Source organism: Protopterus annectens, chromosome 1.part2 (assembly GCF_019279795.1).
Source record: "Protopterus annectens isolate FY-2018-M chromosome 1.part2, PAN1.0, whole genome shotgun sequence".
In the NCBI taxonomy this organism is placed as follows: Eukaryota; Metazoa; Chordata; order Ceratodontiformes; family Protopteridae; genus Protopterus; species Protopterus annectens.
The window spans coordinates 524,260,868-524,283,101 of record NC_056727.1 but is presented as its reverse complement, the minus strand read 5'-3'; positions in this window follow the sequence as shown (position 1 = coordinate 524,283,101).

Genomic DNA, 22,234 nt, shown 5'->3' with positions numbered 1-22,234 from the left:
AATCGTTTTTAACATCTTGTCGAGGTAAATCGACAGGGGTTCTGTTAACCAGCCCTGGATGGACACAATAGGACGCAAGGGCGGATCAGAGGGATTCTTATGTATTTTTGGGAGCCCCCTAAATGATGGTATTAGGGGCTTTTCTTCCATAAAATACAAATATAACTCATTGTCAATGACATCAGATAGTAGTAAATCATAAAGCATGGCTTGCACATCCCTAATCAAAGTATTTAATCTATAACTGGGAATAGGTAAATATGTTTCACTATCTACAAGCATGGAGTACATTTTTTCTTCATATTTGGAGCTGTCCATTATAACGACAGCTCCCCCTTTGTCCGCTTGCCTAATGGCAATGTTACTGTTCTGTCTCAGGCTGTTGAGTGCCTGTCTTTCATTAAATGTCAAGTTATAGAACTGTGGTTTGGCACTCAAATCATTATATAAATCAAACAAATCTTTCTCAACTGCCTGTTCGAACGCTTCAAGTAAAGGGTGCTGTGGAGGTATAAATAAAGATGGTTTCCTAAAGGGTCTAAAGCTGTTAGCAGATTGCTCATCACTTTCACCATATAACAACTTCAAAGCTAGGTTTTTAGTGAATAGCTTTACATCAACAACAATGTCCGTCACATCGTTACAACTTGACGGAATAAAAGCAAGTCCCTTATTCAAAACTGCGGTTTCAAAAGCATCTAAGCAATAGTTGGAAATATTAAAAACTAAATGCTCAGAGGTGACTTCATTATCAAAATTTATAGAGTCATTCAAGTTTTTGTTCGCCATACCTTCTTCACGGATGGCGTGATGTCGTCTGTATTCTTTCTTTTGTTCGCCCTTGTCTGTGGCGACCAAGTCCTCCTCTCCTGAGGTTTGTAGGGCAAGGGAAAAGAAGGCATGCCCTCTCCTAGGCCAAACAACTCGTTCGCTGGTTGTATAACGAACGTGTCGATAGAAAGTTGTTTGGCACATGTGTCTTGTTTCCTGTTGGTAACCGGGTAGGGTTGTTCTGAATGGGAAACATGCTCGGAGTCAAAATCATTATGTATCTGGGCTTCTACTACAATAGTTTTTGGACGTTGGTCTAATGGACGTTCATGCGTTGCCGGCTCTGTAGTTGTAGCTGGTTCCACAACAGTAACTTCCTCCAATGACGTCAGCAATGCAGGAGTGGCTGGACGACGTGATTGCTCAGCGTGCGAAAGAGAAGCAGGCGGATTATCCAATCGTGCATTGGATTTCTCTGCTCTCGGTTGTATGTGGTCTTTCGGCCAAGAAAAAACCTGGGATTTGCTGAAATCGACGAAATCCCTCTGTAATTTGCGTTTCTTATCCCTTAAACATTTAATGTCTAAAGATGAAACCATGTGTTTGAGATCATTAAACAGAGTATCAAGATGTTCAATGCTCAGTAGCTCAGTTAAATCATTGTGAATTGTTGCGATTTCTCGCTTCAACTCACTAATCAGCAAATCATAATGTTCGATAAGAATATTTATATATAAGAAACTGGTTTCTATGTTAGATCTTTGCCACTTAGCTAATAATTCTGGATTGGAGTTGCCGAAGGTTGGCATCTTCAAAATTCTCAAGCCCCTCGGAATTAACCTAAATTTAAGGCAGGCTTCCATGTGTAGTTTCTGCCATTGTGTGTTACGAAGTTTATGCAGCTTGTTTTCAAGATTCCTTGTGGCCATCATGATCTGCATATTGCTCTTAAAATAATGCGCTGTATCTCCTTCGGCACTGAAGTCATTTGTAGTCAATTTTAGTAATGGGTTGACCTCAAAGTCAACAAGTCCATTCAAGTTGAACAATCCATTAGTTTTAAGATTCAACGCTGAATCAACAGGTACAGCAGCCATGTCCTGGCAGTGTTAAGGATAAAAACGGCAATGAAGTAAAAAGAAAGAATCACACTGCCAGGTAAAGCACTCTCCTTAAACAAACGAAATCAAGCACAAAAAGTATAGAGTGCACCATGAGCTGTATCGATTCCCAAAAATGCTCGATTGAATAATAAAGCTCGAACTTGTAAGATAAAAATCCACTTTATTAAAAGCGAAGACTGCAGAAACTGGTGTGAGCGCTTTCGCGTTGACTCGCAACGCTTCATCAGACATAAAGACATGCTACAAAATGAGTCTTTAAATATACAAGAATCACATGATGTCACATTACCTTAAAAGTGCAATAAAATAATTTGTTTATACAAAAACTTCATGTCATTAAATATATAAAAGAATAATATGATGTCACATTAACTTAAAAGGGCAATAAAATAAAATAAATTGTTTATACAAAAACTTCATGTCAATGCTTGAGAGACCTAGCAGCTAAAAAAGGCTTGATAGTGAGCCTATCATTGAGCCCAAATCTGTGTGCTTGGAGCTTTAAGATCCATTTACTTTCTTTTTCCTCCACTCTGTTCTGTAAGTTACCTAACCTTCCATCTGTATGAACTAATTCTAAAACCAGAAACTTGAAAATATGTGTATTGCCAAGCTCAATAGTGTGTTTCGCCAGTGCGTTGAGAGCATTGCCTTTAGTGATGGCATAGATATGTTCCCTGATGCGCTCACGCAACGATCTGGTGGTCATCCCTACGTAAAATTTATGACAGGATTGGCAGTCAGCCAGATAAACTAGATTGGTGGACTTGCAAGTAGCATAATGGTTGAATGTGTAAGTTCTCTGTGTGATGGGATGTATATACGTGTGGGTATGAGAACTGTCTCATTTGGACTTTCCCAGTAAAGAAATGTTAAATAAATAAAATCATGAACAACATATGGTGGCCGTAACCTTAACTATGCCCTCTGGATATGCCACAATTATGGGAGCGGCTGAGGGGTGTACCTTCTAGAATTTAGGATTCATCCTTAACCCTTAAGATGCAGGTATAATGCCCAAAATACTAAAATAAGATAAGAAAATCATGTCTTGCTTTATTAAACTTATGAAACCTAGTAGAATGGGTCATTATTGTTACATTTAAATTGTTTATAAGACTTAAACAGTAAAATATAGTGGTCATTAGTTTTTCAGTCCATCTGGATACTTGGGAATTCTATGAATATTAAAAACACATTTGTCAATATTTCATTTTCAATAAATCAGTAAGTTGTAAAGGCAGCATGTTTTTTAATGAGGCCTACAGTAAATGTTAAAAGCTCTTTCAGTACAGAGGTGCTTTGTCAGATTTGTCTGTCTGGCTAGGAGGGTGTATTCCAGGAAATGATAGCAAACCTACCAAAAAGCAAAATATAAAATAAACATGAAAAGGCAAAAAAAAAAAAATATATATATATATATATATATATATATATATATATATATATATATATATATATATATATATATATATAAGTCCAAAACATTAAATTGGAAGCAGTCTCTCTAGGTTTACCAAAAATGGCAGTCTAACTCTGTATCTGGGATGTGTTTGCCATGTCTGCAAATGTACCTGCCTAGCTATTCAAAGGCCTGAGAGCCATGCTGTGGTGGCATTTAAAGGAAGAGCTTCTCAATATTGTAGGTGCCTGCTGTCAAGACTGAAATGAGAGAGTTATTGTGCCAGAGAGAAAACAAATCAGCTGTGTATTACAACTTTGGAGTTTAATGTTGGTGGGTAGGTGTGGGTCTAACCATACCCCTTTGAGTTTAAGCCGATTAGTCCATCCATGCTGTGCAAAAAGGAAGAACCAGTGTGTATTCTTGAAAACCCCCTGAAGAATTACTCAATGTGAGGGTAACAGTGACCATTCCATGTGCCTTGGATCAGCTTATGAATGATTACAAACAATGGTCGTGCCATGTGTGTGTGGTGTATTATCACAGCTGGGGAAGAATAAACGGAGGCTTGGGAAAGGAAATATGAGTGCCAAACAGAGGAGTCACTGCTATATTTATACTTATCTTTATTTTATTTTTATTTTAGGATCAACCAAATGTGAGATCCATGAAGTACAAGTGAGGCTTTCATACTCTTTAAATAAAGTTGAGTAATTTCTAACTGTGAGCCATCCACGTGTGTGTGTTTGTGGCGTCTTAACGAGGCAAACAGACATTGAGATTTAGATTTTGTTTAAAAGGTAGTATGCTGTTCAGCTTCTAACTTGTAATTTATAACTGTTAGCCGTGTGTGTGTGTGTGTGTGTGTGTGTGTGTGTGTGTGTGTGTGTGTGTGTGTGTGTGTGTGTGTGTGTGTGTATGTAGCAAGACAAAGGAAATTTAGCTTCTGTTTGAAAGGCAGTGTGCTGTCAAGCTTATAAAGTAATCTGACTGCCTAACTTATTGTCAGATTTTATTGTGAGCTTGATGTGAAATCTAAGAAGGATATAGGAAGGTACTCTGTGGGATGGAGGAATTGGAAGTGAAAACAGGAGTTATTAGGCATGAAGTCCCAATGTCCATGGCTAACAAATATGAGAACAGAGGGAGCGTGCACTGTATGACAATTTTGCATACCTCTCAACCTGGAAACATCAAAAATCTGGACAAAGACCCATGAAAAGTAGCTACAACTGGCCAAAAATCAGGATGCTCAACTTCTGTGAGACTTGCTACGATCACCTGCATTAGAAGCTGAAGTTATGTGCAGACTTGCATCAGTGTATTTTAGTCTTCTGTTAAGTACAAACTTGCAGTTTTAAAAGTAATGTAATTCATTTTTTCTGTTACCTAATTGTGTGTTTCATTGAATAGTGTGCTGTGTGTCTCTCTGCAGTTAGTTCCCCACTCAACCTCCCTGTTCTTGTCTTGGTGTTAGTGTTGGTGGCTCTGGAATTGCCCGCCCCTCCTGTAAGTCTGAATTAGAACACACATCCTGGGTCCATCTGATTTGCTCACTTAACCAAGTACAGTGAGATCATATTCTGAGTCTAGTGCTCACTCTACTTAATACAAAGAGAAGATTTGAGAAGGCCAACCCACTTAGGTTCTTTCTTCCTCTCTCCTTGCACTTTACTAATAAAAAAAATGTTGCACTTATTCATCTGCTTTTACTGCATTTGTGTTTCCTCCTACTTTATTTTGCTTTTCTTAAAATTACTCAATTTTATTTATTCTGCTGCATTTAGTACTGTTTGATAGTAGCCTGATTAAATTGTAACTGTTATTCTAAGTCTTTTGGTTTAAGCACTTGGACTTCATACAGGTTGTTTTACAGTAAGAAGGTTTGTGGTCTGAACTGTTGTGGCAGGACAGGTAGTTTACATCCTTCAAAGCTGGAAATTGCTGATTGAAGGCTCAATGTCTGCTATTCTAAAAGTGTATTAGTTCTGGCTTAAGCACTTGGGCTTCAGGCCAGTTATTCTACATTAAGAAGGTTTGTGGTCTGCACTCTTGTCGGAGGAGAGGCTGGATTCTGCCCTTCTGAGCTGGGAATGTCTGGTCACAGGCTTATTGTGCCTGCTTATTTGAACTGTTTCTTTCTGAAATTGGTGTGCCTTGTTGCTGTAGCATAGACCAGATTCAGGCCTGCTGAATCTAGCTTTGTTTGTATAACTTGAGCACTGATCCAGGCCATCATTTTTGGAGAAGGTTCCCCTGCACCCTAGAAGCAGGAGTGTGCAGTTAGAACTTGTCTGATTGAAGACTGCTGGAACAGGGCTCAGTTTTGAGCTTTTTTTTAAATCAGTTTGTTTTCTATTGTTTTATATATATATATATATATATATATATATATATATATATATATATATATATATATATATATATATAAATTGCACTTTATTCATCTGCTTTTACTATATTTGTGTTTCTTCCTACTTTATTATTAGGGGATTTGACTACAACTCTGATCTGAGATATATAACAATAAGTATCCTTTTCTGTGCATTTAAACTGTTTTTTGATTGTATGTGCTTATTTTTCTGAAAAAATAAAACAAAAAAAACCCCAAAAATATACTTGTTTTCCACCTTTCTTCGCTAGTATAGTCCAGTTTTCAGGTTAGTGCTGAATTCAGGGCTGTGTTACAAATCTCTGTGTTTGCCCATACCTTACTTGGATAGAAGGAAGTTTCTCTGCTCACCTGCGAGAGAGGGGAGCTTTGAGCAGCCTATCTGTCCCTGGAGGAGTGGTTTCAGCCCAGAAATTAGTAGTTTATTGGCCATTTTGGGCTAATTTCTATCTCTTTCATTTCCCTGCTATAAATACCACATTTGCCCGGTTTTGCTCACCAGGCAGCACCAGTTAGCTAGGGTATAACTATTCCCAGCTCCACAAAGTCTCCTCTTCAATTTTTCCTTTGGAACTAGACACACTTTCAACTTAAGCACTCAAGCCATTCATTTCTCAGTCTGGCACTTGCTCAAAACCCATAGCAAGCACTTATAAACTCTAGCACTAGATCCTCCTGTACTGTACAGAAGGACAAGGCTCTTTATTCAACCTTACCAGCCATTCAGTAAAACAGTTCAGTGTACCTATCCAGGCATGTCCAAAGGGCAGTTTCAGGTGTACTCTCCAGTCCAACTGGTGAATTTGGACATTTTGAGGCAATGTTACAACTGCAATGTTAAAAATGCCTCATGTACACAGACAACCCTCTCCTCCTACCACCAAACACTAATACATGCGAGAGATGCAATTATACAGCCAGACTGGAGGCTAAGCTCTCTCAACCCAAGACTGGATCAGACAGTCAAGAGGAGAAGGGAAATACTTGCATCACACCACCAGTCTCACATAGACTCATTAAACCAGCACTGACAAAAAACACACATAAATACACAAAAACATATTCGGAGGCTCTAAATAAAAATCTGAAAAAGCAAAAGAGACCTCCAAAGCAAACATCCAAGCAACCTCCACCCCCCAACACAAACCATGAAACACATACTTCACAAAACCAGCGTGCCATGCAATCACAGCCCTTAAGGCAAAATAACATACTTAACATACTAGTAATAGGTGACTCTATAGTCAGGCACACAGACATCTCACTCACTAGGCTGAATAAGGAGAAGGTTACTGTTAACTGCCTGTCAGGTGCCAGGATCTGCCACATAACACAAGCACTCAGGACACTCTAGAACAAGTACAAATATGACTCTGTCATTGTCCATGTTGGTGTGAATGACCTGAGCTGTACCTCCCTGGACTACATGAAAAGAGACATGGAAGAGCACTCTGATCACATAGCCCAGGCCGGTATGACCCTGATGCTGAGTAGCATCCTGCCCTCACCAAGTATGATACCACAGTATAAAGAAAAAAATTCTCAATTTCAACAATTGACTAAGTTTCTGGTGTCATTCAAAGGGGATACAGTGTCTGTCCACCTGGGATGACATGCTCAACAAGCCACGCTGCTTCACTAGAGAAGGCTTGCACCTGTCACCCTTAGACTTTTGAATACTGGCCAAGGCTCTTGCCACCCCCATAGTGCCTTTTTTAGGCAAGGCTCAAAAGACAAACTCACCGCCGTAAATAGCACAAGTAACAAAAAACTGAGGGTAATGCTACTCAATGCCAGAAGTCTAAACCTCAAAATGCATGCACTCGAGGCACTCCTCAGTATGGAGAAAATTGATATATGTGCAGTAACAGAAACCTGGTTTAAGGCTTCAGAGAGCACCCCAGTACTACCAGGCTACAACTCATACCATACATTCCGGACATAGAACCCAGACTGAAATACAAAATGTGGGGGCATATCCATATTCATCAAGGATACCCACACCTCCAGGTAAGTGGCACAGCACGATGCTTCAGAGATCATCCACATGCAACTAACAACGGGCAAAACTGCAATTCAAATTGTAGCTTGCTACAGATCACCCACCATGTCCCAGGGCCCCCATTTCACATTTCGGGAAACATAAAGGTCCTTCCAAACACCCTAATATTGGGTGATTTCAATTACCCAAACATTAACTGGGAGAGCTACTCAAGTACTAACTCCCTTGCCCAACATTTCCTAGAATTTATAAACTCAAATGCCCTGGATCAACTGGGCAACACTCCCACCTGAGGTGACAATATATTGGACCTGGTCATCTCCAACATGGGCGACCAGTGTTCCACACCAGAGGTCAGCCCCTCACTGGTTAGATCTGACCATAAACAAATCACTTTGGATATCCACATTCTGCCCCCACCCCTAGACAAGGAAACCCCTGTGAAAAACGTTTCAAAAGCAAACTTCACATTACTTAAGACCGAGTTGGAAAGTTTCAAAGCCCCCATGCTAAAGGATAATGCTGTCCAAGCTGCAAAATCCTTTACTAATGCATTCTACGGGCACCTACAAGAATGCATGGATCGTGCTATTCCAAGCAAAACCAAGACTCACTCCTCCAAGAAAAGGAGACCAGTCTGGTGGAATCTTGCCATAAACAAGCTATACAATAGAAAGAGGAAACTAGTACAGGAAAGTGTAAAATCCCAAGAAGGGAAGACATCCCTGATCAGTATTAGCAAGAAACTAAGATCCCTCATAACATCAGACAAGGCGAGCTTCGAAAGAAAAATTTCCAAGGACTCCAAAGATAACCACAAGGCATTCTTTATCTATGTCAAGAATCTAAGTGCAATTTTCAGATCTGCTCGGAGTTAGTGCAGAATGGCACAAAATACACTGAACCGACCGATATCGCCAACATCCTGGCAGACAGGTTCAATGCAAACTTCACCCCCACACCCCCAAAAGGGCCCATAACCATACCAGAAGAATGCAGAGCCTCTGAAATCACAGACACTCAGGTTAAAACAGCCCTCTCCAAAGCCAAAAATACAGCATCAATGGGACCGGACGGTGTCCCAGGCTGCATCCTACATGAGCTCAAAGATGAACTAACCCCTCACCTAAACACACTGTTCAAACTCAGCCTCTCCACAGGCTATGTACCCATAGAGTGGTGCACAGCAATGGTTATTCTGCTCCACAAAGGTGGAGCCACAGCAGAATCCAGGAACTATCACCCTATGAGCCTGACTAGCTTGGTCTGCAAGGCTATGGAGCGCATCATCATGGAACTCATTAACAGAGACATTGGGAACCTCCAAACACTGGACCCTACCCAGTTCGGCTTTGTTAAGGGCAGATCATGCCTCCTACACCTGGTGGACTTCTTTGAGACAGTTACCAAGGCTATAGATGAGAGAAAGGTGGTACACATAGCCTACCTAGACCTTGCAAAGTCCTTCAACACCATTCCCCATTCTAGTATTATAGACAAGCTCACCAGCCTGAACATAAACCCCTACATCACAAGATGGGTTGCCAACTGGCTCATGCACAGAACCCACATGGTGAGAGTTGCAAGAACTGGGTCCGACTCTAAACCGGTCACAAGTGGCGTTCACTAGGGCTCATTCCTAGGACCCCTCCTGTTCGGCATATACTTCTCAGAGGTACAGGCAAGCACAGGAGGGCTATGGCTGACCAAGTTCACAGATGACTGCAAACTAGGGGCTATAATTGACTCTCCAGCTGACACAGATATCCTCCAAAAGGGTCTCACTGAGACAGATACCTGGTGCCCAAATCATGGCCTCAAGCTAAATACCAAAAAGTGCATAGTCATCCCCTTTGGAAAAAACAAAGTACCCACAAACTACCACATAGGTGGTAGTCCCCTAAATACAGAATACGTAATAAGGGATCTGGGGACCCAAGTAGATAGTAATTTCTCCTTTGACAATCACATTGCCAAAGTGGTTAGAAAATCCTTCTATGTGGCCCACCTAACCACAAAAGAATTCGCATCCAGATCAAAAGAGATCATTGTTCCCCTCTACTCATCACTCATCAGACCCATCATAGAGTACAACGCCCCATTTGGGATGTACCTTACAAGACACCTACAACAGCTGGAAAGACCACAGAAGTACCTCACCAAGAGTTTCACTGGCCTCAAACAGATGCCCTATGCAGCTCGACTGAAGAAACTCCAGCTTTACTTGGTTGCATACTGCCTACTCAGAGATGATCTCTGCCAGACATACAAGGCCATGTCCAACCCAGAATTGATGGACATGCTTCACCTGAAGAAAACTTTAGCCCCTCAAGCCACACACTCTAGGGATCTAAACCTCACCACAACAATAAATAGGATGTGATTGGAGGGATAGATTCCTGTCCCAGAGATTTCCCATGCTTTGGAACAAGATTCCAATCTACATTACGCAGAGCTCCTCACTAACACTCTTCAAAAGAAACCTTGACGAGTGGATGGGAAACAGAAAGTTTACCCTGGGGATCACTTCAATGGCTCTGCTGGACAGAGGCACAGGGAACTAATCTAAGGGGGCGGTGAAAGCCAACACATTCTGGCTAGGCTTATAAATGCTTCAGGCAGATAGCCTAGTACCTGCCTATGAACATAAAATTTGCATACATTATGTAACCCTGCCCACTTAGTGGAATGGTGGGATGCCATCAACAAGCATTTTCTGCACAGTAAGTTAGGGACCTCTTATTTCTGACGTAACTGTCTGTAATATTCATTGATTTACTGGTAAAATCAAATATTTCACAAGAGAAAGGAAAAAAATAAAAGGCAAAATCAGGGCCAGATGACAATGAGCTATGCAGGATAAGACAGCACATGTAATTCTCTATTATCCAGAATCTCCAAAATGTCCAGAGTTTTGCATTATATTTTTTGGTCTGTCCCTCATAAAATGTTTTTTTTTTTCTGGCAAATTATTAAGGATTTAAGTTGGTAAATAATGATATGCATTTGATTTTAAGACTGTATCCTTCGGACAGCACATGCTAAAGCAAAATTTTCAATTCTAGCAACTTATCTAAATTAATAAGGGCAGTATGTATACAAACATTGCTATACAAAAAAGAGAGGACAGAGGGAGAAATAGAGAGGGGAGGGGTGTAGGCAGAGATTTACATTTTGTACTCAAACCTAATGTTGCTGCCCCCACTATCCACTTGTCATTTTAAAAATTTACTCAGCCCTCGACATGCTATTTCCCAGATACATGGGAAGAAGCACGTTATCAACTGTTGCAATTTAATTCCATAAAAAGCTAGTTTTAGAGGTGTATTCCTTTTACACAAGACTTCTTTGTGTACTGCTATACTGTGAATATTCATTTACACAGTTCTAAACATTCTGTGTTTTTTTAGTGTTGACATTTGCAAGAGATGCTCAGAAGAAAATGTACTCATTTTAGTACACTGAGTATGCCTAGCTACACCCTTGGGAAGTGACATTAAAAGTGTGATAATGAAATCATTAGATTATTGAAACAGGCAAGAAAAGGGTGATGCAATGAGCAAGAATCTAGAAAATATTTTAATTATAGAATGCAAAGTCTTTGTTCCACTAAATTATAGAAACAGTGGTATGTGTGTGTGTGTGTGTGTGTGTGTGTGTGTGTGTGTGTGTGTGTGTGTGTGTGTGTGTGTAATTTATTTCTCCCCTTCCACTAAGTTGGGTGACCTGCAGCAGTAGTTTGGGGAGAGAGGTTCAGGGTCCTTCTATTACATCCAAGGCCAATTTTATTATCTTTAGACATTTGAAAAAAAAAAGTATTGTTTTCGTACCTACCAGCTCCGATGAATTCACGCTCAACTCATTATGTCCATAAGTCTTCTCTTTAACACATCCTTTATGTCTAGTGTCATTTTCAAACTAAATGCAAGCAGGAAGTATACTGCAGTCAGAGTTCTGACATTCCTTAAAGGCTGGGCTAATAAAGGTTAAAACAAAGTAACTGATATAAAACAGAAGTGAGAAGTACATAAACATGGGGGGGGGGGGCATTTATCACTCAAGTAGGTAGGTTACTCAAATACAAGTTGTGAATATGACAAAACAATTCACAGTAACCACCTTTAAAGTAAACCAAATTAATTACCATGTTAAGGGTCCTTTAAAAGCAGACAAGTTATAGTGATGTAAAGGCTAAATAGCCCAAATCCTACACCAAATTAATGTTAAGATTAGGAATGTGGTAGAGACGGAGTGCATAAGCACTCATCACATTGATGTGACATCCTCTTTCATTGGCTGCTGCAAGTTGTGGACAGGTCTGTGGCCATAAACAACTTTTTTTTGTTTTTTTATAGGCAATCAGGGCCAAACTTTCCAAAGTGAGTGTGACTAGACTAGCATTTGTTATTGCCGAAACCTAAGCAGCCTGTAAATTACAACACAATTTCCACAGCAAGCATAGCATGCAGTTAATTATATTCTCTGACCTATTCATAGATTACAACCTCTTACCTCCAGAGAGGAAAACGGAAATAATCAGGGTCATAGGCATTAAATCAGGGACCATCAATCTCTTACTGCCAGACTCAGGGACAAATCCAGAAATAATTACAGATGCTTTTTAAAATATTAGTACTATTAATTTCAGATGTTGACAGGCAAGATAATGTGAATTAATATGAATGCTCTGACATAAAAGAAGTCCATAACTTTAATTATTATAATTATTTATTAAACATAATCCACCTCCCTTTTGCTCAAAATTTCCAGTTCTAGAGGGACACAAAAAGAAAAATCTAGCAAAGCTAGAATTTCCAATGTGTGATACCTTAAACCTCTTGAATCGGAGCCAACATGGGATATATGTAAATTACCCTTAAAGGATATCAAGTGTTTCAGCTAAATGGCATTTCTGAATGTCCATGACTTTTTTCTTTTACTTTTAAGTCTTTATATGGACAATTGCAGGCCAACAAAGTCAAACCCATTTAGCTGTGGACATGCATGCTTCTGCCTTCTTAAGAATAAGAGGAATATTCCTGTTATGCTGTGCTGATAATGTCATAAGAAAGCAGAAACATGCATGTCCACAGCTAGAGGAGTTTGGCTTTACTGGCCTGAAATTGTCCATAAGAAGACTTAAAAGTAAAAGAAAAAAGTCATGGACATTCAGAAATGCCAGTTAGCTGAAACACTTGATATCCTTAAAGGGTAATATACATATATCCCATGTTGCCTCTGATTAAAGATGTTTAAGGTATCACACATTGGAAATTCTAGCTTTGCTATATTTTTCTTTTTGTGTTTTTAACCAATTGGTTTTACTGTGTGACATTTGTATTCATTGTTTTAGTTTATTAGTTGGGATATTTTGTAGACACCCTTAGGTTTATGGATATCAGTTGGGTATGACTACCCTGTGTTTCTAATAGTCAAACATTCCTCTTCTGCTGTGCTGATGATATCATAAATTTTTTGTATTCCTCTTATGCTGTGCTGATGATGTCATAAGAAAGCAGAAACATGCATGTTCACCTCTAGAGGGGTTTGGCTTTATTGGCTTGAAATTATCCATAAAAAGACTTAAAAGTAAAAGAAAAAAGTCATGGACATTCAGAAATGCCATTTAGCTGAAACACATTATCCTTAAAGGGTAATTTACATATATCCAATATTGCATCTGATTCAAGAGGTTTAAGGTATCACACAGTGGAAATTCTAGCTTTGCTAGATTTTTCTTTTTGAGTTTTTAACCAATTGGTTTTCCTGTGTGACCTTTTTATTCATTGTTTTAATTTTAAAGGGACAGAGCAAATTTCTGAGCTAGAATCAAAGACAGTGCAGAGGTATGAGGGGCATTTTTAAAACTTACTGCTTTGCACAAGAAATAAGTTGATGGAATAAGAGAAGATGAATTAACAAATGGTTCCTGAAGTAAAGTCAGTAACTTTAACCAGTGTCACTTTTTGCTCCTGTGTACCACGTTTTGTCAAAAAAAAATCTCAGATTTAAGATGGAAAGAAAAAAAAAAGAACCAAATTTAGGGACTATTGAGAGGAATTTAGCAGATGTCGTTTGTAAACTGTCACTTTCCCTCAGTCTTGTAATCATTTCACTTTTACTTTGTCCTTGGAGTTTTACCCAACTCTTCTAATTGTACATACCACGTGAAGCCCCGCACATGGGAATGACTGCTATAGCAGCATATACTCAACATAATCAGGAAAGAAGAAGCTTTAATCAAATCAGAAGTTGTTTATGACATTAGCATCATATGTTGTTGTTGTGTCTTTCGGCTTTTCCCGGTTAGGGGTCGCCACAGCGGAACTCCGGTCCGCTAATGATTGGCAGTAGATTTTTACATGCCGAGTTGCCGGCCCTGACGCACAACCTTCAACGAAGGTATGCCCATTCATGCATGTCTCCACGCAGAAGACGCTCTAGCTGAGAATCGAACGGGACAATGTCTTACTGTGAGGCGACAACGCTACCGCAGCACCACCATCACCTAAAATGATCAGCGCCTGTACTGATGGCAAGGAGAAGACACCAGATGCCAAGCACCGCCTTAAAATAAACTCGCCCTCCCCTTCTGCCCACTTTTTCTGATGATCAAACAACATTGAACTCATTGACCTCCACTGGCTAAACTACAGCCGTGTATGTATTAACCTAGTCATTTGATTACTTATCACTTCTGTTTTTATGTTTCAGTATAAATGCATGGGCAAAGTACCAGTTGCTTAAATGATAAAAGTCATGCTGTGAAAAGCTATCAACTTCCCAGTTTGAGCCCCAGTCACTGGCCTCCTTTCCCTACTGACACCAAGAAATCAATGCCTGTTGGAGTTAATAAATGGCAAACAGTACAATACTGATACGCCAACAATTATCATTCATTTAAAACACAGAGTAAGTAAAATTTGTAAATAAAGAGAAAAAATGTGATTTCAAGAGGCCACTTAGGAATTTGTGGCACTCCATTATTTTAGCCTCAAAGCCAGGAAATTCAGAGGAATTTGGTACGGCTAAGAGATATGAACTTTTGTACATGAATAATTGCATTTTGAAATCTTGGGTTTAAATGTAAAATATGGTCATGTGGAAATATGTTATCATTGGTAAATAAGTTAGCAAAACAGTCAGGGTGAAAACCTAAATATTTTGCTATTTAGCTGCACTAAAATCAGAAAACTGAGAGCTATCAAAATCCCCACTGCTACTTTTTTGTTTGAAAATAAAGAGGACTAACATAAATGAGCACTGTGTGTGCATCTACACAGGGGAGGGGGAATAAAAAGTAGGACCAGAGATAGGTGGTGATTAAATGTTGCGAACAAGCCTAGGTACAGAACCAAATAGTATACAACCAAATAAAATATAGTATGCAGGAGGTGCAGTATCTTGCTCTGCATACAGTCCATTAATTATTAGGAGATTCACGCCAGTATTAACTAGGTTGAATTAATAATGATTATTTAAAGAGAAAAGACAAAAGAAACAGTATGAAGTAAGACAATCTAAAGCTGAAAATTAGGGATTAAAAGATTGAACCATTACCTTATTACCTTTTGAGTCCTATATACCTGAGGTCCTGGGAAGCAAAATGATAATTAAACGTTAAGCTTATTACCCACTAGGTCCATACCATCCTAAAGCCCTGGGAAGCTTAGGCATCCGGAAATGAGTTATAGTTCAGTAGTATAAATGTTGGTCCAGTTTTCTTAGATTTAATATGCAGTTAATAGAGACTGATATGTTTAGGCAAGGGCATTTGTCATTTTGGAGCCTGATTTGCCATTCAAGTTCCATTTTTTCAAGCCTGTCATCGGTTTTGCCTTCATATGGATCTATGGTTAGCTTTTCAATGATGAAAAGTTGTTGTGGCCTGGCTTATCCTTCATGTGCTTTGCTAAAGTACTATTGAGTGAGTCCTGTCTAATGTACATGTAATGCTTTGCAATCCAAGTTTTGAGTTTATTGATAGTTTTGCCAATGTAAAATGCTTGTCATTTTTGGCACTGTGCTCTATAGACCACAAACTCAGTGCTGCAATTTTAATAAGATCTACACCTGTAGAATTTTTTGTTTTAAGTGCAGTAAAAGCCATCTTTGCCACTCATATAGTGGCAATACTTACAATAAGATGGACCACAAGGGAAGGTGCCTCATGGAAGCTCCAGGGTTATTGGGTTGCTATTATATTCAACAAAGTCCTGAATGTTCCTGTTCCTTCTGATGGTAAACCATGGTTTAGATAGAAATGTTTTGCTGAGTGTGTTAACTCACACCCATCTCTGATCTTACTTCTGACTTCCCCCTCCGCTAAGTAGACATACACACATACACCCACAGTGCTCATTGATGTTGGTCCTATTTCACTGAAAACCAGAAAGTAACCGTGAGGATTTTGAAAGCTCTCAGTTTGCCCATTTTCGTGCAGCTAGATAGCAAAATAATTAGCTGTTCATCCTGACTCTGACTGTTTTGCCAATTTTATTTCCAGTGATATCACATTTCCACATGACCACATTTCACACTTAATCCCTCTATTTCAAAATGTAATTATTTCTGTACAGACATGCTATACAATGCATGCTATACAATGCATGCTCCCTCTGTTAGCCATGGAAATGAGGACTGCTTGACTTAATAGCGTTGCATTTTCCCTTCCAACCCCCCCTTACACACACACACACACACACACACACACACACACACACACACACACACACACACACACACACACATAGCGTAGCTTCCTATATCCTTCTTAGATTTCCCCTCAGGCTCGCAATAAAATTTAACAATAAGTTAGGCAGTCAGATTACATTATAAGCTTGACAGGACAATTCCTTTCAAACAGAAATTTTGTTTGTCTTGCCACACACATGTGGATGGCTAGCAGTTATAAATTACAAGTTAGAAGCTAAACTGCACACTGTCTTTTAAACATAATCTAAATCTCGATGTCTGTTTGTCTTGTTAATACCCCAAACACATGTGGATGGCTCACAGTTACAAATTACTTATGACTTTATTTAAAACACGTGAAAACCTTACTCGCACTTTATGGATCTCAGCATTTTACAATGACCATCAGGTTGATCCTAAAATAAAATAAAATAAAATAAAGATAAACATAAATATAACAGTGACTCCTCTGTTTAGCACTCATATTTCCTTCCCCAAGCCTCCGTTAATTCTTCCCCAGCTGTGATAATACACCACACACACATGGCACAACAATCGTTTGTAATCATTCATAAGCTGATCCAAGGCACACAGAAGGTTTACTGTTACCCTCACTTTATGAGATTCTTCAGGGGGTAACTTAACTACTAAGCTAATTAACAATGAAAATGGGGGACTTCAATCACTTTACCCCAGACCAGTTTGGATATGCAAAATTTAGATTATCTTTATTCGGTGTAACTAATTTTTTATTTTTTGAAATGGCCACTACTTACTTCAACTAGTCAGTGCAATCAAACTATCTCCTATGCAGGTATTTTTGATAAACTTATCAATTACAACATTAACCACTGCATAATCTGCTGAATAGTTGATTGCCTTACTGACAGAACTCACACTGTTAATGTTGGAGGTACGTCATATTGCCAAGAGTTTGCCACACGTAAAATCCCACAAAGCTCTGTCCTTGGTCCCCTCCTCTTTGACATCTATTTCTCTTGTGAGAAAGCAATAAACTGGGCATGGTTGTCAAAATCATTTCCAACATTCACAGATTCATGAGCAAATACTAGGCTAGCTACCTGTGTGACCATTTGAAGCCTAGCCAATTTACTTTCCAAAGGTGCATCCAGTGAGTTTAAAAACCTCTTGAAAATATAATTAATAATAATAATCATAATAATAATAATAATAATAATAATAATTACCCTGTACCTTGTGACTGCAAAGTAAACACGTTAATGGTTATACCAACCCCCAACCTTCAACAAGGGCTGGATCATACCATTGCCTGATACATTAATCATGGGCTCACTCTTTCTACCAATAAATGCAGCTCTATTACTTGTAGGAACTCAAGCACCCTGTCCTCATGCAATATCAGTGCTGCTACTCCTCAAAATAGACACAGTTCTCAGACAGCTGAGTCCGAATGATGATAACAATCTTTCTTTTTATCATCATGTCTCACTTGCTCTACAGGGAATCTTCTCTAAGCCAAAAAAAAATCATTGCATCACTTTATTTATGTTTTGTTTGGGCTATCATTGAATGTACAATTCAATGTAGAAATGTAATTCAAAAAAATCCACAAGTAAAGACCGCACTCTCCAAAGCCAAGAACACAGCATCCATGGGACCAGACAACATCCCAGGCTGCGTACTGCATGAACTACAGAATGAACTGGCAGCCCACCTAAGTACCATGTTCAATCATAGCTTCACCTCAGGCTATGTGCTTACTGAATGGTGCACAGTGATGGTTACCCCACTCCACAAAGGGGGTGCCACCACGGACCCCCGCAACTACTGCCCCATTAGCCTGATGAGCCTGGTCTGCAAGGCCATGGAATGTATCATCTTGGAGTTTATAAACAAAGACGTAGGTAACCTCCAAACCCTGTACCCCACTCAGTTTGGGTTTGTAAAAGGTAGATCATGTCTACTAAACCTGATTGACTTCTTTGAAGTAGTCACTAGAGCCATAGACGAGGGCAAGGTAGTGCACACAGCCTATCTTGACCTTACTAAGGCTTTCAATACCATCCCCCACTCTGGAATTATAGATAAACTCTCTAAACTGGGCATAAATCCCTATATCACAAGATGGGTGGCCAACTGGCTCACTGACAAAACCCACACAGTAAAAGTAGCTGACTCCAAGTCTGACTTCAGACCAGTGACAAGTGCAATACCACAGGATTCGGTCCTGGGTCCTCTCCAGTTCGGCATCTTCTTCTCTGAAATGCAGGCCAACACAGAAGGTCTTTGGCTAACAAAGTTCACAGATGACTGCAAACTGAGAGCCATAATAGAATCACCTAATGATGGAGACATTCTACAAAAGGGCCTCACAGAGACAGATGCTTAGTGTCAAAGTCATGGCCTCAAGCTCAATGCCAAGAAGTGCATTGTCATCCCCTTTGGGAAAAACTCAGTACCCATGAACTACCACATAGGCGATAGCTCACTAAACACTGAAAGTGTGATAAGAGACCTCGGAACACAGGTATACAGTAATCTCTTCTTTGATAACCACATCGCCCAGTAGTCAGGAAATCCTTCTACATGGTACATCTCATCACAAAAGGATTCTCCTCTAGAAAAAAGGAGGTAATTTTTCCTCTCTACCCATCCCTCATCAGATCCATTATAGAGTACAATACCCCATTTGGCATGTATCTCACAAGACATCTACAACAATTGGAAAGGCTACAGAAATATCTCACTAAGAGATTATTGGCCTCAAACAAATTCCATACGCAGACTGTCTCAAAAAACTCCAGCTCTACTCCATTGCATATCACCTACTCAGAGGTGATCTCTGCCTAACATACAAAGCTATGTTAAACCCAGAGTTGCTGGACATGCTACACTTAAAGAAATCCCAATCTCTCTAAACCACATGCTCCAGGAATAACCTTGTCACCACAATAAACAGAACATGCTGAAGGGATAGATTCCTGTCCCAGAGACTTCCCATACTCTGGAACAAACTATCCATTCATGTCAAGCAAAGCTCCTCATTGGCCCTCTTTAAGAAAAATCTTGATGACTGGATGGGAAATAGAAAATTCATCCTGGGGATTAGTTCTGTGGCACTGCTTGACAGGAGCACAGGAAAATAGTTTTCTTGGGTGGTGAAAGCCAGGGAACCTTTTTGGCTAGGCTTATATAGGCCCCAGGGTCGATAGCCTAGTACCTACCTTTGAACCTATGTAATTTTTCACTTACCATGCACTGCTTTAAACATCTACACCAACTCAAAAGGCCTCAGAAATTCTTTGTCAATAAAACCATAGGCCTGGATAGCCAACGTAATCCTGCCTGCTTAAAAATCTGCTCCATGTACTCTGTGTGTATACAGACTACTACAGGAATATCTCTACTTAGTTTTCTGAATAATGAAAGATGCTATTTTCTCAGATCTTCTTCACCTCTGTAAACCAGTAATTCAGCTGACATATGTTATAGATACAATTTAAGTAAAACCAAAAAAGTACAGATAACTGAAGTGTAAAACTTAGTGTGCTTGTCCTAAAGCAGTTAAAACAACAAATATATCAGTAAAATTTATATATACTGACATCCAATCACAGTAGTTCATGTGACCATTTCAACAATCATGATAAGAAACCTCACACTAACACAAAATAATAAAATTTCCATATAAACTTCATAACAATGTTCAAATATAAATACAAATAAATATATTTAATACATTTTAATAGACAACAACAATCACATCATTAAAATTTCATTGACCTGTCTGTAAAAACAATAAGCAAAGAAAGGAAATAATTTAAACAACTCTCATTACAGGAATTAAGACACAACTGCCAAATCAATTCTTTACATTCCAATAAATTGTCAATGCCCTCCTTCTCATTAATCATCACTTTATCAATCACGAAACAGAAACCTTTTAAAACTAATGCATTTTAATTAATATCTATAGAGAACATTACTAAACTATCCCTTTTTAAATCACATAGTGCTCATATTTAGATGAATTATTGGCTGATGATAGAATTTATTAGAGTTATTTTTATTTTTGAAACTGGTTAAGCCAGTTATCCCCACAATTTTGGGGCATTCTAAAGGTTCATTAAAAACATCTTAAAACTACCTTATAGACCTGTTGTTGCAGCAGGTGGGTCTAAAACCCAACCATTGTTCTATTTTTATTGACAAGATGTTAAAACCTATTTTTAATCATGAAGGACATTTGTTGAAGGACTCATGGGACTGGCTGGAAAGACTGACCCTGGAAGTCTGGAAGAGATCAGCTTGTTTTTTAACAACAGGTGTTATGGATCTGTTCAATTCAATTCCAAAACAGGATGGGTTAGCATTGTTTCTGGATATCCTAATAAAATGAGAGTTTCTGAATGGTGAAAATATTAGATTACTTCTTGAATTCATCAAAATAGTCCTAGACAATAATTACATATACTTCAAAGGAAACATTTTTAAACAAATTAAAGGGGTAGCAACGGGTACAGAATGTGCACCCATTTATGGTGATATAGTATTTTTAGCATTGGAAAAATGTAAGATATTTCTTTCTGAGTGTTTTAGATGTATAAAGGTTTATTGGAGATTTTTAGATGACATTTTTATTTTATGGACAGGGCCGGATAAAAAGATATCATCATGTATGAATTTTTTACATGGATCGATTGCTTTTTTAAGCTTTACATATATTTATAATAAAGAAATCGATTAATTATTTGGACATCCAGATTGAACACATTGATGATGGATTCAAAATAAGAATTTACAGAAAACCAACATTCCGTAATTCTTACTTGCATTTTAACAGTTCATGTCCATTCACACTCAAAAAGAATTTGGTTAAAGGGCAATTTATTAGACTGGCTCAAATGACTTCCAGTCTTCATGATTTAGATGAGGAAATGGATAAACTGAGAGTGATGTTTTTAGAAAGAGGCTACCCCATTCAAATGGTTGTTGAGATTATGGAGGAAGTTAAGGATGGAAGAATAGATCTGTTGTACTATTCGGTAGAAAGAAAGAGGTCATTAGGAATGATAAGTCTGAAGGAAAAAGTTATGAAATAGCCTATGCAGTGATATATAAAGAAATGTCAAAAGATATAAAAATATTATAAAAGACAACTGGAAATTCCTAGAAGGTAATAAAGATATAGTGGAAAATATTGGTAACGAACCACTTTTTATTTTATAACTGTGATATTAAAAATGAATTACAATAACTCTAAACATGTAAAGTGCTGTAAGGAATATAAAAAAGCTCACATCACCTTTGGGGGTATAGATATTGTTGCAAAAAGCCCTTGGGGAGGTAAATGGGAAAATTTAATAGAGTACAACATGTTGCCCTGGCAACCAAGGTAAGATGCAGAGAGAGAGCTCCAGGGTTGAATGAGAACTTGTCCTTATGGCCAGTTTTGAAACTTTGATCAGCTAAATTGTGACTATATGTATTCAAGTGGTAGGGAACTATTAGGATGTATGAATGAATGTTTCTGATTAGCCTTTAAGCTTGGAACAGCATATGGATGAACAAAATTATTTTTATCAAATAATTTTTATCATCTTTTTATTCATCATCTTAAAATGGTTCTGTAAGGAAGTGTTTTTAGAATTTGAATAGTTTTGTTAACACTTATTGGATGAATGCTATGTGTATATATTTTAATTGATTTAATAGCATTTTAATGAAAGGAATTTTGTATTTTTCTTTTTAAATTTGTACTATCACTTTAAATCTCCCTGTTGGAAGATTATAAATGAAATGATGTAATGCAAGCAATATTTCTGATGAAGTCTCCTGTGTTGAGATAAAAGTGCTTAGGACAGTGT